Source organism: Haematobia irritans, chromosome 5 (assembly GCF_050003625.1).
Source record: "Haematobia irritans isolate KBUSLIRL chromosome 5, ASM5000362v1, whole genome shotgun sequence".
Lineage (NCBI taxonomy): Eukaryota > Metazoa > Arthropoda > Insecta > Diptera > Muscidae > Haematobia > Haematobia irritans.
In genome coordinates this window covers 41,525,921-41,540,408 of record NC_134401.1, presented here as the reverse complement: position 1 = coordinate 41,540,408, position 14,488 = coordinate 41,525,921, and the positions used below count along the sequence as shown (strand labels likewise).

Here is a 14,488-nt window from a genome sequence, read left to right as displayed (position 1 = left end):
TGCATGCAGCTTTAGTGAACATTTCCTACATTCCTATATTTGCAAACAAAATTTTAAGGTGTTATTATCGACAGTATACATTTTACTACCCTAAGAAATGCGTGGAAAACTGTGTTGTTGGAACACATCCTCTTGTCAGAATTTCGTCTATGTGCCAATAACACAATTTCCCGCATACTTCTTACGATCGTAGAATACAAAAATCGATAATAACGTCTCCCATAATTTTCGTTAACAAATATAGTGATGCATTTCATATGGCTAGCGGAAATTTCGGCAGAGGTGCATACCAGCCTTTAGGGTGATATATAAAAATCGATAACAACGTAAAACTTCACTTTAAAATATTTCTCATGGTCAAACAAAAACAAATTTCCGCTAAAGGTTCATATAAAGCTTAATCCCCTTATAAGTTAGGTTAGGTTAGGTGGCAGCCCGATGTATCAGGCTCACTTAGACTATTCAGTCCATTGTGATACCACATTGGTGAACTTCTCTCTTATCACTGAGTGCTGCCCGCTTCCATGTTAAGCTCAATGACAAGGTACCTCTTTTTTATAGCCGATTCCGAACGGCGTTCTATTTTGCAGTGAAACCACAGCTTTGAAACCCTCAGAAATGTCACCAGCATTACTGAGGTGTGATAATTCACCGCTGAAAAATTTTTTGGGGTTCGGTCGAAGCAGGAATCGAACCCACGACCTTGTGTATGCAAGGCGGGCATGCTAACCATTGCACCACGGTGGCTCCCCTTATAAGTTACTATCGCAATCTTTTTATCCATGTATGCAGCTCTTACGACCATTTCTGTTGCATGCCAATAAGGCGATTTTGCCATATATCTATTTCTCATGGGAGAAAATGTAAACAATCGATAACGTCGCCCTACCAAAAGTAACGGAAATTTCTGGTACAGCTGCATACTGCGCCGTCCAATCTATCGACGGATCCCAGATGTTGGCCACACTATAAGTTTCTATAAAAAATTTTCTCACAATTATAGTTCTATGGAAAAGATTTTCAAAATTCTATTTCACCAAAAAATGTTGTCAAAGTTTTATTTCTATAGCAAATTTTATCAAAATTGTATTACTATAGAAAATTTTGTCAAAATTTAATTTCTGTAGCTAATTTTATTTCTATGAAAAAGTTTGTCAAAATTTTATTTCTATAGAAAATATTGGCCACACTATAAGTTATGACCGACAGCATAATCAATACTGCTACTTGTTAATGTGATCGTTAACACATTTGTCGATTATTTGGCAATCGCCAACAATTCGTATCGATTTGCCACACTATAAGATTCTTTACAAACACAGACATTCCGTCCGGAATAACTTATAGTCTGGACGGCGCATACCGCGTTTACGTCCAGTACGCACCTCAAGCGAAATTTTTACTAACAAGCTATATGCGCGTTATGCAGCTTCAGTTATAATTTCCAGTACCTGTAAGAAATGCATTGCTATATTTGCTAAAGTAAATTCCAGGCGGAATTATTATCGACTATAAAAAAACTCATAATAAATGTATGACAAAACTGTGTAATAGGTATATAAACAAAATTTCCGCCATTTATAACTATAGGTGAATTTCCCAAAAACTATTGGTTGTTTTCTGCCCATAAAAACCACAGGGGTACACTAAATCACACGCAAGGCATATTAATTAAAGTTAAGGTCACGAGCAAACGTGTGTACACCCCATGATATTTAGAAAGTCAAACTAAAATGGCAGTAGTGGGATTCTGTATTCAATTTTAATGATGAATCGCATCGTTAAGATGGGATAACAAGAAAAATAACATCCAAGGTATTCGGTAGACGTTTTAAACTACATTTACAATCGTTTAAAATCAGCTGTGTTGTTTTCTGTGCAGATAACAATAAATACTTCATTAAGTAAACAACGAAGATTTTTTGGTTGTTTATTTTCTCTAATGAATTCACGTTATCAGCAGAAAATTTCATTCATGCAAAATAGGGTCTTTAATTATGTACGCTACTTTTAATAGGAAAAAAATTGATCCCTTCTCTATTACAAAAAGAGTTTTCTGCAATATTTTAAAAATCTGAAGGTTCTAAGCCGTTCTAAGAATTTTATCGGGCGGAACTGCCTTAAATGGTCTTAAATTAAAGGGAATTTCATATAAGTTGAGAATATCACCCATTTTTCTCTTCCGGATTTGTGTGTTTCTTTTAAATTTCCATACAATTTCCAATTTTGCAAACTTTTTTTGTCATTCCACCATTTTCGTAGCAGGGTTGCCAAGCGCAGCGCAGCTAAAACAACAGTTGCTACATATTAGTTACAGAATGACACGATCGTTAGTGCAAACACGTTTTTTCGTAGACAACGTAAACGATGCGATTATCGTGAAGAAATACAGAATCCCACTACAGGTCACTTAAGTTGACATTTTGTGTATGTGTAGTGTTGTTGTATTGTAATATTTATGTACACAAAGAATAAGAAAGTTTTGGCTCATATGAGAAAATGTAAACAGTCGGTAACGTTGATCGAACAAATATTTCATCACCATCAGGAAATGTAATTAGTGTAACTGGATTTGAAGCAGAGTGCGCTGGTCTAGCGTAATGCGCTTTACAGACTATCAGTTATTCCGGACGACAGTGCTCGTGTCGAACATATCCCATACATTGGACACATATAAGTTAAGTCCGAAGGCATAATCGATACTGCTGCATGTTTATGGGATCGATAACACATTTTCTGATTATTTAGTCATCGCCGACAAGTCGTATCGATCCGACACATTGTAAGATTCTTTACAAACACCGACATTCCGTCCGGAATAACTGATAGTCTGTACGAGTAAAGCGCATAAAGTTGTATATGTTATAATACAGTTAGACGATAAGACAGTGTTGGTATGCGTTTCTTATTGGAATTTTTTTAACAATCTACAACATCTTCCTAACAAAAATTCTCTAAGTGTCTATGTATTTCTTATTTCGTTAGATTTATATATTGGGCTTTATGGAGATATACACAAAATCGATAATAGCGTGTATATAAGGCGTGGACTTGCTTTCCAAAACCTAAAATATCTTGGGGAAATGATTCAAAGAATCAATTAAATGACCCCCTTTAAAATAATATAATAGAGAAAATTAGTCGTGGAAGTATTTCACACAAACTTAGCACCGCTCATTAGCAATATATTGAGTAGCAAATATTTGGTTAATCTCAATATTCAGCTCTTAGGAAAAAATGCCTGATTTATGCCCATAATACAGTTTCCAATGTATTTCTTAAACCCTCTAACGAAATTTCCGCCATCCATCAAAATGCATTGAATTTCTGTGTGACGGTTTTATCGATGTTGTACATTTTGCTCCCATAAGAAACGCCCGACAAAACTGTTTGAAGCCCGGCATGCACCTTTAACGAAATTTCCGCTACCCATAAAAATGCATTGGATTTCTGTGGGACGGTTTTATCGATGTTTTACATTTTTTTCTCATAAGAAATGCATGACAAAACTTTTTTTATCGACATGCAACAGTAATTTTCACAAGAACTGTTTACCGGAATTTAGAGGTCCTTCCATGATTATAGGTGAAATATATCTCGAATATCTTCTTATTTTCAGGCAACGTCGAGACACTGAAGATTTTGATTTGGATGAAGATAATACCACATATGGCACATCAAGATCGTCAAGATCGTCAAGGCAAGCCGTTGAAGCGTAAGTTTGCATAATTGCTAATTGTAATATCTCTTCTTGTGATACAACTGTTGTGATCTTCTATTTACAGAGCTCGGCGAACACCACCACGTACAGCACCTCCCCCACCACCACCACCGTCTAACAGGTTCTCTCGTTATTAAAATTTCAGTTTTTGTTGTTACCAGACCAACAAGAACGCAATTCCACTACTACTTCTTCAAAAAAAAGAAATCAGACAGTTTATAGCATCTTTTCTGATTTTTTGAAATCTTTCTTTTCTTCTCGATTCTTTTCCCCCAACGAAGATCTCAATATAGTGATGTCCGTTCTGTTCGATGGACTACCACAAATGATGACATCGTATTCGTGGACTGCGACTCAGCGAATCCCATGTATATGATAAATGATCTCAACAATTAAAGTGATGCTGCTACTATATTGTAAAGGAAATTGCTGCTGTTCCTAAACTCAATATGAAGAAGAATTATGTGAGGTTATGATGAAAACAGAAAATAAAGGTTTCGCTCCTCACGCTAATTTTTCCTGAGTGAAGGAAACTTAGTGCCAAACCTTAGAGGGAACAAAAAAATGGAAAACTAAAACACCTTTACCATACTTACATTCACACACATATACTAGTGCAGTTGGTGTGATGATGGATCACACTCACATGTAAATATGTTTGAATGTTGGTAGTTTGTTTTTATACCGCCCACATGCACGATTTTTACAACAAAGTAATAACATTTTTTTTAAGAACTACACTTTTTTAAGTAAAATAATTAATATTTAATTTTATTGTTTTTTTTTTGTATACCTAAGTTGAATGATTAATTATAACGTTTTAATGTTTTACTTAGAGAATAGGTATTTATCAGTTAATAAAACTAGAGAAGATATAAAATAATTAAATATTTATTTTATTTATTTACAAAATTAGACTTATAAAGGGTGATTTGTTAAGAGCTTGATAACTTTTTAAAAAAAAAAACGCATAAAATTTGCAAAATCTCATCGGTTCTTTATTTGAAACGTTAGATTGGTCCATGACATTTACTTTTTGAAGATAATTTCATTTAAATGTTGACCGCGGCTGCGTCTTAGGTGGTCCATTCGGAAAGTCCAATTTTGGGCAACTTTTTCGAGCATTTCGGCCGGAATAGCCCGAATTTCTTCGGAAATGTTGTCTTCCAAAGCTGGAATAGTTGCTGGCTTATTTCTGTAGACTTTAGACTTGACGTAGCCCCACAAAAAATAGTCTAAAGGCGTCAAATCGCATGATCTTGGTGGCCAACTTACCGGTCCATTTCTTGAGATGAATTGTTCTCCGAAGTTTTCCCTCAAAATGGCCATAGAATCGCGAGCTGTGTGGCATGTAGCGCCATCTTGTTGAAACCACATGTCAACCAAGTTCAGTTCTTCCATTTTTGGCAACAAAAAGTTTGTTAGCATCGAACGATAGCGATCGCCATTCACCGTAACGTTGCGTCCAACAGCATCTTTGAAAAAATACGGTCCAATGATTCCACCAGCGTACAAACCACACCAAACAGTGCATTTTTCGGGATGCATGGGCAGTTCTTGAACGGCTTCTGGTTGCTCTTCACTCCAAATGCGGCAATTTTGCTTATTATTATTTTGCTTATTATTATTATTCTTATATTATACTAAAGGGTGATTCTTTTCAGGTTAGGATTTTCATGCATTAGTATTTGACAGATCACGTGGGATTTCAGACATGGTGTCAAAGAGAAAGATGCTCAGTATGCTTTGACATTTCATCATGAATAGACTTACTAACGAGCAACGCTTGCAAATCATTGAATTTTATTACCAAAATCAGTGTTCGGTTCGAAATGTGTTTATCGACAAATTTTGTTCAGCGATGAGGCTCATTTCTGGTTGAATGGCTACGTAAATAAGCAAAATTGCCGCATTTGGAGTGAAGAGCAACCAGAAGCCGTTCAAGAACTGCCCATGCATCCCGAAAAATGCACTGTTTGGTGTGGTTTGTACGCTGGTGGAATCATTGGACCGTATTTTTTCAAAGATGCTGTTGGACGCAACGTTACGGTGAATGGCGATCGCTATCGTTCGATGCTAACAAACTTTTTGTTGCCAAAAATGGAAGAACTGAACTTGGTTGACATGTGGTTTCAACAAGATGGCGCTACATGCCACACAGCTCGCGATTCTATGGCCATTTTGAGGGAAAACTTCGGAGAACAATTCATCTCAAGAAATGGACCGGTAAGTTGGCCACCAAGATCATGCGATTTGACGCCTTTAGACTATTTTTTGTGGGGCTACGTCAAGTCTAAAGTCTACAGAAATAAGCCAGCAACTATTCCAGCTTTGGAAGACAACATTTCCGAAGAAATTCGGGCTATTCCGGCCGAAATGCTCGAAAAAGTTGCCCAAAATTGGACTTTCCGAATGGACCACCTAAGACGCAGCCGCGGTCAACATTTAAATGAAATTATCTTCAAAAAGTAAATGTCATGGACCAATCTAACGTTTCAAATAAAGAACCGATGAGATTTTGCAAATTTTATGCGTTTTTTTAAAAAAAAAAGTTATCAAGCTCTTAACAAATCACCCTTTATTAGAAAACTTTTACTAAAATATTTTGCCAAATTGAAGAAAATCGATTAAAATTAATAAATATTTTCTACTGTTTAATAAAATTTCATATTTTAGTAGAAAACATTGGAATTAAAAATTGTTAACATATCGTTGGAGCTATATGAAGTTCTAGACAGACTCAATTTAAGCAAAATTTACTCTTTTAAGAAACTTATGAAATCAATTTCAGCAAACATCGCCCGCTTTATGAAAATATGAACTATTTTCATATTTAGTAAAATTGTGAACTTCATAAAACTTTTTTGCGCATATTTAGTTCACGTCATAAAAATAAGCAAAAAATAATTAAAATAAAAAAAATCTCACATTTGGCAAGATTGAACTAAAATCAACTAATTTTCATGAACTAAAATAAAGTTAAATCGGCTATAAAAAAATTAGTTGCCTTTTTTTCTTGGGGTAACCATAAGAAATGCATTTCTATACATTTGCCAAAGGAAATTCTGTGAGTTGTTATTACCGATTGTTTATTGGCACTCAAACGAAATTTCCACTACACTGAAAAAACAGTGAACCCAGCAGGAAAGAAAATTTTAGTTAGTTTTAGAAAAAATATATTAATTTTAGAAAATTTTAACTAAAGTATGTTGGAAACGTAGTTGTTACGCCGATTTCACAAAACTAAGTAAATAATTTTCGATAAATTAAAGAAAATTTATTATTTATTTATTCATTTTTTTCACTTGTTAAAGAAAATTTCGAAGTTTGAATTGGAGTCAAAAATGTCTTTAGTACCATACGAAGTTCATGATGGGCTCATTATGGTAAAATTTACAAATTTTAAGAAATTCTGAACTATTTTGTGGGAGACCCGAATTTAGTTAATCTTTATGCTTCATTTGTGTATATTTTTTCCTCTATTTTAGTTATTTTAACTAACGTACGCAAAAAATGATTAACGTCATGGAAACATTCTTAAAACGTAAAAATTCCATGAACTTAAATTGAATTAAATCAGCTTTAGTAAAATATAGAGTTCACTTTTTTTTGAGTGTAGAGTTGGAGGCTTTGTTATCGACTTTTACGTTTTTCTCCCATAAGAAATAACAGGTTGCCTGATAAGTTCCCGGTCTAACAAAGAAAAACACATTTTTTTGTCAAAATTCGTTTTTATTATTCAACATAGTTCCCTTCAAGAGCAATTTTTTAATACAATTTTGGTAGTACTCCTTCGGTTTTGCCTCAAAATAGGCCTCAGTTTCGGCGATAACCTCTTCATTGAAGCCAATTTTTTTCCCTACGAGCATCCTTTTGAGGTCTGAGAACAAGAAAAAGTCGCTGGGGTCCAGATCTAGAGAATACGGTTGGTGGGGAAGCAATTCGAAGCCCAATTCATGAATTTTTGCCATCGTTCTCAATGACTCGTGGCACGGTGCGTTGTCTTGGTGGAACACCACTTTTTTCTTCTTCATATGGGGCCGTTTTGCCGCGATTTCGACCCTCAACCGCTCCAATAACGCCATATAATAGTCACTGTTGATGGTTTTTCCCTTCTCAAGATAATCGATCAAAATTATTCCATGCGCATCCAAAAAAACAGAGACCATTACTTTGCCAGCGGACTTTTGAGTCTTTCCACGCTTCGGAGCGGTTCACCGGTCGCTGTCCACTCAGCCGACTGTCGATTGGACTCAGGAGTATTGTGATGGAGCCATGTTTCATCCATTGTCACATATCGAAGTAAAAACTCGGGTGTATTACGAGTTAACAGCTGCAAACACCGCTCAGAATCATCAACACGTTGTTGTTTTTGGTCAAATGTGAGCTCGCGCGGCACCCATTTTGCACAGAGCTTCCGCATATCCAAATATTGATTAATGATATGACCAACACGTTCCTTTGATATCTTTAAGGCCTCTGCTATCTCGATCAACTTCATTTTACGGTCATTCAAAATCATTTTTTGAATTTTTTTTGTTTGAGGTCGGTAACCACCTCTTCCGTGCGTCCACTGCGTTCACCGTCCTCCGTGCTCATGTCACCACGCTTGAATTTTGCATACCAATCAATTATTGTTGATTTCCCTGGGGCAGAGTCCGGAAACTCATTATCAAGCCAAGTTTTTGCTTCCACCGTATTTTTTCCCTTCAGAAAACAGTATTTTATCAAAAGGTGAGTATTAAGTTCGAGTTTAGCCGCTAAAATCGCTAAAGTGAAAAGTAAATCAGTAAGAAAAATGCATGAAATTATACATATTTGTTGTAAATTTCATTATAACTGGATGGGGAAAAGCCCAAAGCAAATTTTCACAAAGTTTGTATTCCTTAAAATGGATTATTGAAGAAAAGTAATCGTGAAAAAATGACGTTTTTAGCGGCTAAACTCGAACTTAATACCCACCTAAAACACGAAATTCCTTTTTTCCATTTTTTCACAATAACAAAAGTTGCTTCACAAAAGACGGGCTAACTCACAAACTAATTGACTAACAGAATCATTCATTCATTCATTTTGACACGAATCATTTGAAGGTTGGTACTATATAAAAAAATGCATTTAATACTAGCGACGCCATCAATGTGTGAAATTTAATCGGGCTGCCACTTTAACCTAACCTAACCTAACCTACAGAGAATGAAGCCGACCCATTTTTGTCGGCGGCGGCGGACACTAAATTTTTGCCTCCGGCGGCGGCGGCTTGACGGCTGAGCCGATATAAATTTGTTCACTCGGCGGCGGACAATTATCCATTACAAAATCAATTTGAAGTTAATCGAATGATAATGAGATTAGTTGTACAACCTATCTTACAAACAAATTTACTTTTCGTTCAAATTTTCTGAGCTAAATTTTTGCTAAATTATTATAGCAGCTTAAATATGATTGGTTGTGTTCAAAATTTTCTTTCTCTGCTAACCTATCTATGTGTCAGACCGGGGACTTATCAGCCAACCTGTTATAACTTTATCCGGACGACAGTGTTCGTGTCGCACATATCCCAAATGTTGGCTACACTAGAAGTTAAGCATGATATTGGTGCTTGTTTATGGGATCGATAGCACATTTGTCGATTATTTAGTCATCGCCGACAATTCGTATCGATTGGCCACATTGTAAGATTCTTTACAATTGCAGACATTCCATCCGGAAAAACTTATAGTCTGGACGGCGTATAACGGGCATTAGCGGAGGAAATGTAAAAAAAATCGATAACATTGGGCTTACAAAAAGTTCGGTAGTTAAAATAGCTATGCATTTCTTACGGTTAATAAAATTACCGTTTTCAGGCTCACTTATGTTCTCACACGTTTCCTCATTCGATTTCCAAAACGTTTCACGGTTCCCAATAAACACAAACGTTTGAAAAATGCTAAATTTCAACAATTTTTCAAACATTTTTTCAAAGGATTAGGGTAATATTCAAGTTGAGAAATTGTTGAGAAAATCGCGTTCTCAACAGAGAATGAAGCCGCCGAGTCGCGCCGCCGATTTTAGCCGTCGCCGACCCGTTTTTAGCAGTCGACGCCGCCGCCGAATATGTCGACTCATCTCGACTCAAATTTAGCCGCCAATTAATCTAAAATATTGATTTATATCAGAACAATTTAATAATATTTGTTATAGTTTTTGCCAAAATTTTGAACTTTCCACTTTTAATCAATTAGTATCAAGTTGCTATAATAGTTTTACAAAAATTTAGCTCAAAAAATTTGAATGAAATGTAAATTTGATTGTAAGATTGGTTGTACAACTAATCACATTACAATTGGGAAAACTTCAAATTGATTTTATAATAGATAATTTTGCGCCGCCGAACAGACAATTTTTTATCGGCTTAGCCGTCAAGCCGCCGCCGCCGGAGGCAAAAATTTAGTGTTAGCCGCCGCCGACAAAAATGGGTCGGCTTCATTCTCTGGTTCTCAACAAAAAACAGACATTACCCTCAACAGTGAAATTCAACACAGTAGCAATAATATCTCAAGTGTTATCCTCAAATTGAAATGCATCGCTACTCAATAATTTGTCAAATAATTTTCGATGCGAGTCAAATTCAAAATTAACATCGTTGCAAATACTTTTCAACCTAAATTTGTATGAATGGTATCCCCACTTCAAATTGAAAGTCAAAGCCAAAATTCTATGAATTTTGTATAATTTATTCATTTTCATCAAAAAAAATATATAATAATACACTACACTACATAATACACTACAATACCAATTGATTAAACATATCAACAAATAAGAACAAAAAAAAAAAACAAACAACAAAACTTTAAATATCTTAAACATTATTAGTAAACACTTTTGCATTGATAATTCGATTTCCTTCCTTTTGGTGTCATAAAACAGCATTAAAATGTATTAACATGCGGGCAATTTGAAATTAGGAACGTACTGGACCGCGTGTTAGAATTGATTTCCAGAAGAAGGAATTCACAAAATATCCATTTTAAACTGATAATAGCATATGAATTAAACTGACGATGTGATGCACATTTTCATCCAGAAGTTGTTGATTTCAACAATTTGTTGTTTTTAACAATTTTAATTGGTTGCACTTGTAATGTTTCTGGAAACTTTTTCTTGTCGATAAGCCACTCATTTTTCATTGGTCGGCTTCTTATTGTTTGCAAGAATGTAACATCCAAAGATTTTAGTTTTCTGCAAAGAGATTTAAATTTAGTGACTTCTTTAAAGTGTTGATTTAATTTTTCATATTGACGTACCAATTATTATAAACTATTTGAAGCAGTTCCAGTTAATTGTTCACCTTTTTTTCATTTGTCAGCTTTTTAATGTTTTCAAGAACGTAAAATCCATAATTTTAGTTTTCTACAAAGAGATATACATTTAGTGACTTCCTTAAAGTTTTATTTCATTTTTTATTTTCACTTACCTATTATTAAAAACTATTTGGTTATTTGTCTAAAATTTTCCTTTTTTTTTTATTTCTTGCAATTGACCACGAACTTCGTTGCACAAATAAGTATTGAAAACCACATGGTTTTTTCGTTGCATTTTAGGGTAGTGTTTTGTCAAAGTTTTCTCATATTATCTTCAACACCTTTTCAAAGATTTCGTAAACATTTTGGCAAATTGGAAGTAATTCGCAAACAATTTGAAGATATATTGAAGATGAGCTATTTCAAGTCAAGTTGAATTTATGTTGAAAATTATATTTACCCTCAAACTGAAAAGTTGTTGCATTTGAAAAACGCTCATCCTGTGTTTATTGGGTTCATACCGAGTTGATGCTTTAGTTTAACAATTACCATGGAAACTAGAAATTCCCATTTACTATAAATTCAAATATATGCAACGTTTGTTCAAATAAATACCGCGACCACAAAGAATTTTGTTTTTAAATAATTTTCACATACCTAAGTTCTTTAAAGCCTTTGTTTATTCGTTTTTTTTTTTTCTATGAAATGTATTTCAATAATTTGACATATATTTTGAAAATAGTATGTTTAGTCAGAGCATATTCCAAATTAGGTGGATCCTCATTCTAAAATGGACGTGTTTTTGAAGAAAACTTGTGTTTGAACTTGATTTTTTGTATGGAGAAAAAGATTTGTTTTAAATTCTTATAAAAGGAAAACATTTCAAACCCCAAAACATGTTTAATGAGAACGTCATATTAAACTAATCAGTTCATTGTGATACTACATTAAGGTGGATACTATGTTCGGTTTTCGAGTTGAAAATCACTTTATTTTCGCGATTACTTTTCCTGAAATAATCAAAATTATAAATTAAAACCAAAATATTCCTGTAAAGTCTTGCCGAAATCTAGGGGAACAAGAAACTGCGCATCAATTGAATTAATTTATCTGCTTCATATTGAACTGTTTTATTAAAGTAACCGCGAAAATTTCAACTCGAAAAGCGAACATAGTACTTACCTTTAACTAAAATACCAAAAAATCTAAACAATCGATAACAATTTTGCACCAAATTCTCGTTAGCAAGTATGTATAACAATACATTTCTAATGGTGCTGAAGGTGCATACAGTGTTTAATGCGCTTTACAGACTATCAGCTATTCCGGACGGAATGTCGGTGTTTGTAAAGAATCTTACAGTGTGTCGGATCGATACGACTCGTCGGCGATGACTAAATAATCGGTAAATGTGTTATCGATTCCATAAACATGCAGCAGTATCGATTATGCCTTCGGGCTTAACTTATAATGTGCACAATATATGGGATATGTCCGACACGAGCACTGTCGTCCGGAATAACTGATAATCTGTAAAGCGCATTACTTAGATAACGTAAACAATCGGTAATAGCGGGCCACAAGGCCGAAAATTGTGTATATGCGTCAAAGAATCTAATATACGCTGGAAGTATGATGGAATGAAGTACTATCATCAGTTTTTCCACCAAAACACTAAATTAAGAATAGAAAAAAAGTTTTATATAAAGACGATTACATTTTTATGAAGTGTTGTCAAACTATAAATGGAAAAGATTCAAGGCATTGATTGCTAAATATTTTATGTTTCTAAACTATTTGATTCATGAAAGTAACCGACAAAACAAGCTGGGTTTCAGCTTAAAAATTGAACATAGTTCTTACTTAGAAAGATTTGCCGCTTTCTTTTACCAAAGAACCTAAAAAGTGCACTTATTCACAAGAAAATTAAACTCCACAAAAAAAGAATAGAATCATATGTTTCGCAGACACTACCCAATAAACACAAACGTTTGAAAAATGCTAAATTTCAACAATTTTTCAAACATTTTTTCAAAGGATTAGGGTAATATTCAAGTTGAGAAATTGTTGAGAAAATCGCGTTCTCAACAAAAAACAGACATTACCCTCAACAGTGAAATTCAACACAGTAGCAATAATATCTCAAGTGTTATCCTCAAATTGAAATGCATCGCTACTCAATAATTTGTCAAATAATTTTCGATGCGAGTCAAATTCAAAATTAACATCGTTGCAAATACTTTTCAACCTAAATTTGTATGAATGGTATCCCCACTTCAAATTGAAAGTCAAAGCCAAAATTCTATGAATTTTGTATAATTTATTCATTTTCATCAAAAAAAATATATAATAATACACTACACTACATAATACACTACAATACCAATTGATTAAACATATCAACAAATAAGAACAAAAAAAAAAAACAAACAACAAAACTTTAAATATCTTAAACATTATTAGTAAACACTTTTGCATTGATAATTCGATTTCCTTCCTTTTGGTGTCATAAAACAGCATTAAAATGTATTAACATGCGGGCAATTTGAAATTAGGAACGTACTGGACCGCGTGTTAGAATTGATTTCCAGAAGAAGGAATTCACAAAATATCCATTTTAAACTGATAATAGCATATGAATTAAACTGACGATGTGATGCACATTTTCATCCAGAAGTTGTTGATTTCAACAATTTGTTGTTTTTAACAATTTTAATTGGTTGCACTTGTAATGTTTCTGGAAACTTTTTCTTGTCGATAAGCCACTCATTTTTCATTGGTCGGCTTCTTATTGTTTGCAAGAATGTAACATCCAAAGATTTTAGTTTTCTGCAAAGAGATTTAAATTTAGTGACTTCTTTAAAGTGTTGATTTAATTTTTCATATTGACGTACCAATTATTATAAACTATTTGAAGCAGTTCCAGTTAATTGTTCACCTTTTTTTCATTTGTCAGCTTTTTAATGTTTTCAAGAACGTAAAATCCATAATTTTAGTTTTCTACAAAGAGATATACATTTAGTGACTTCCTTAAAGTTTTATTTCATTTTTTATTTTCACTTACCTATTATTAAAAACTATTTGGTTATTTGTCTAAAATTTTCCTTTTTTTTTTATTTCTTGCAATTGACCACGAACTTCGTTGCACAAATAAGTATTGAAAACCACATGGTTTTTTCGTTGCATTTTAGGGTAGTGTTTTGTCAAAGTTTTCTCATATTATCTTCAACACCTTTTCAAAGATTTCGTAAACATTTTGGCAAATTGGAAGTAATTCGCAAACAATTTGAAGATATATTGAAGATGAGCTATTTCAAGTCAAGTTGAATTTATGTTGAAAATTATATTTACCCTCAAACTGAAAAGTTGTTGCATTTGAAAAACGCTCATCCTGTGTTTATTGGGTACCTTTTTGTTTCGCCCGCCGCCTATTGCTATGATTATGTTTACGCACTAACTGCCGTTTTTTGTGTACTTA

General features: G+C 33.9%; 1 protein-coding gene across 1 annotated transcript in view; it reads left to right on the top strand.

The window, feature by feature from the left end:
• prom (prominin) overlaps positions 1-3,710 on the top strand; it is a 101,552-nt gene extending 97,842 nt beyond the window's left edge. Inside the window, exon 17 of the mRNA XM_075311073.1 lies at positions 3,620-3,710. The gene's annotated coding sequence lies outside the window, so the exon portion shown is untranslated. The remainder of the gene's footprint in view (positions 1-3,619) is intronic.
• The last annotated feature ends 10,778 nt before the right edge of the window (positions 3,711-14,488 follow it).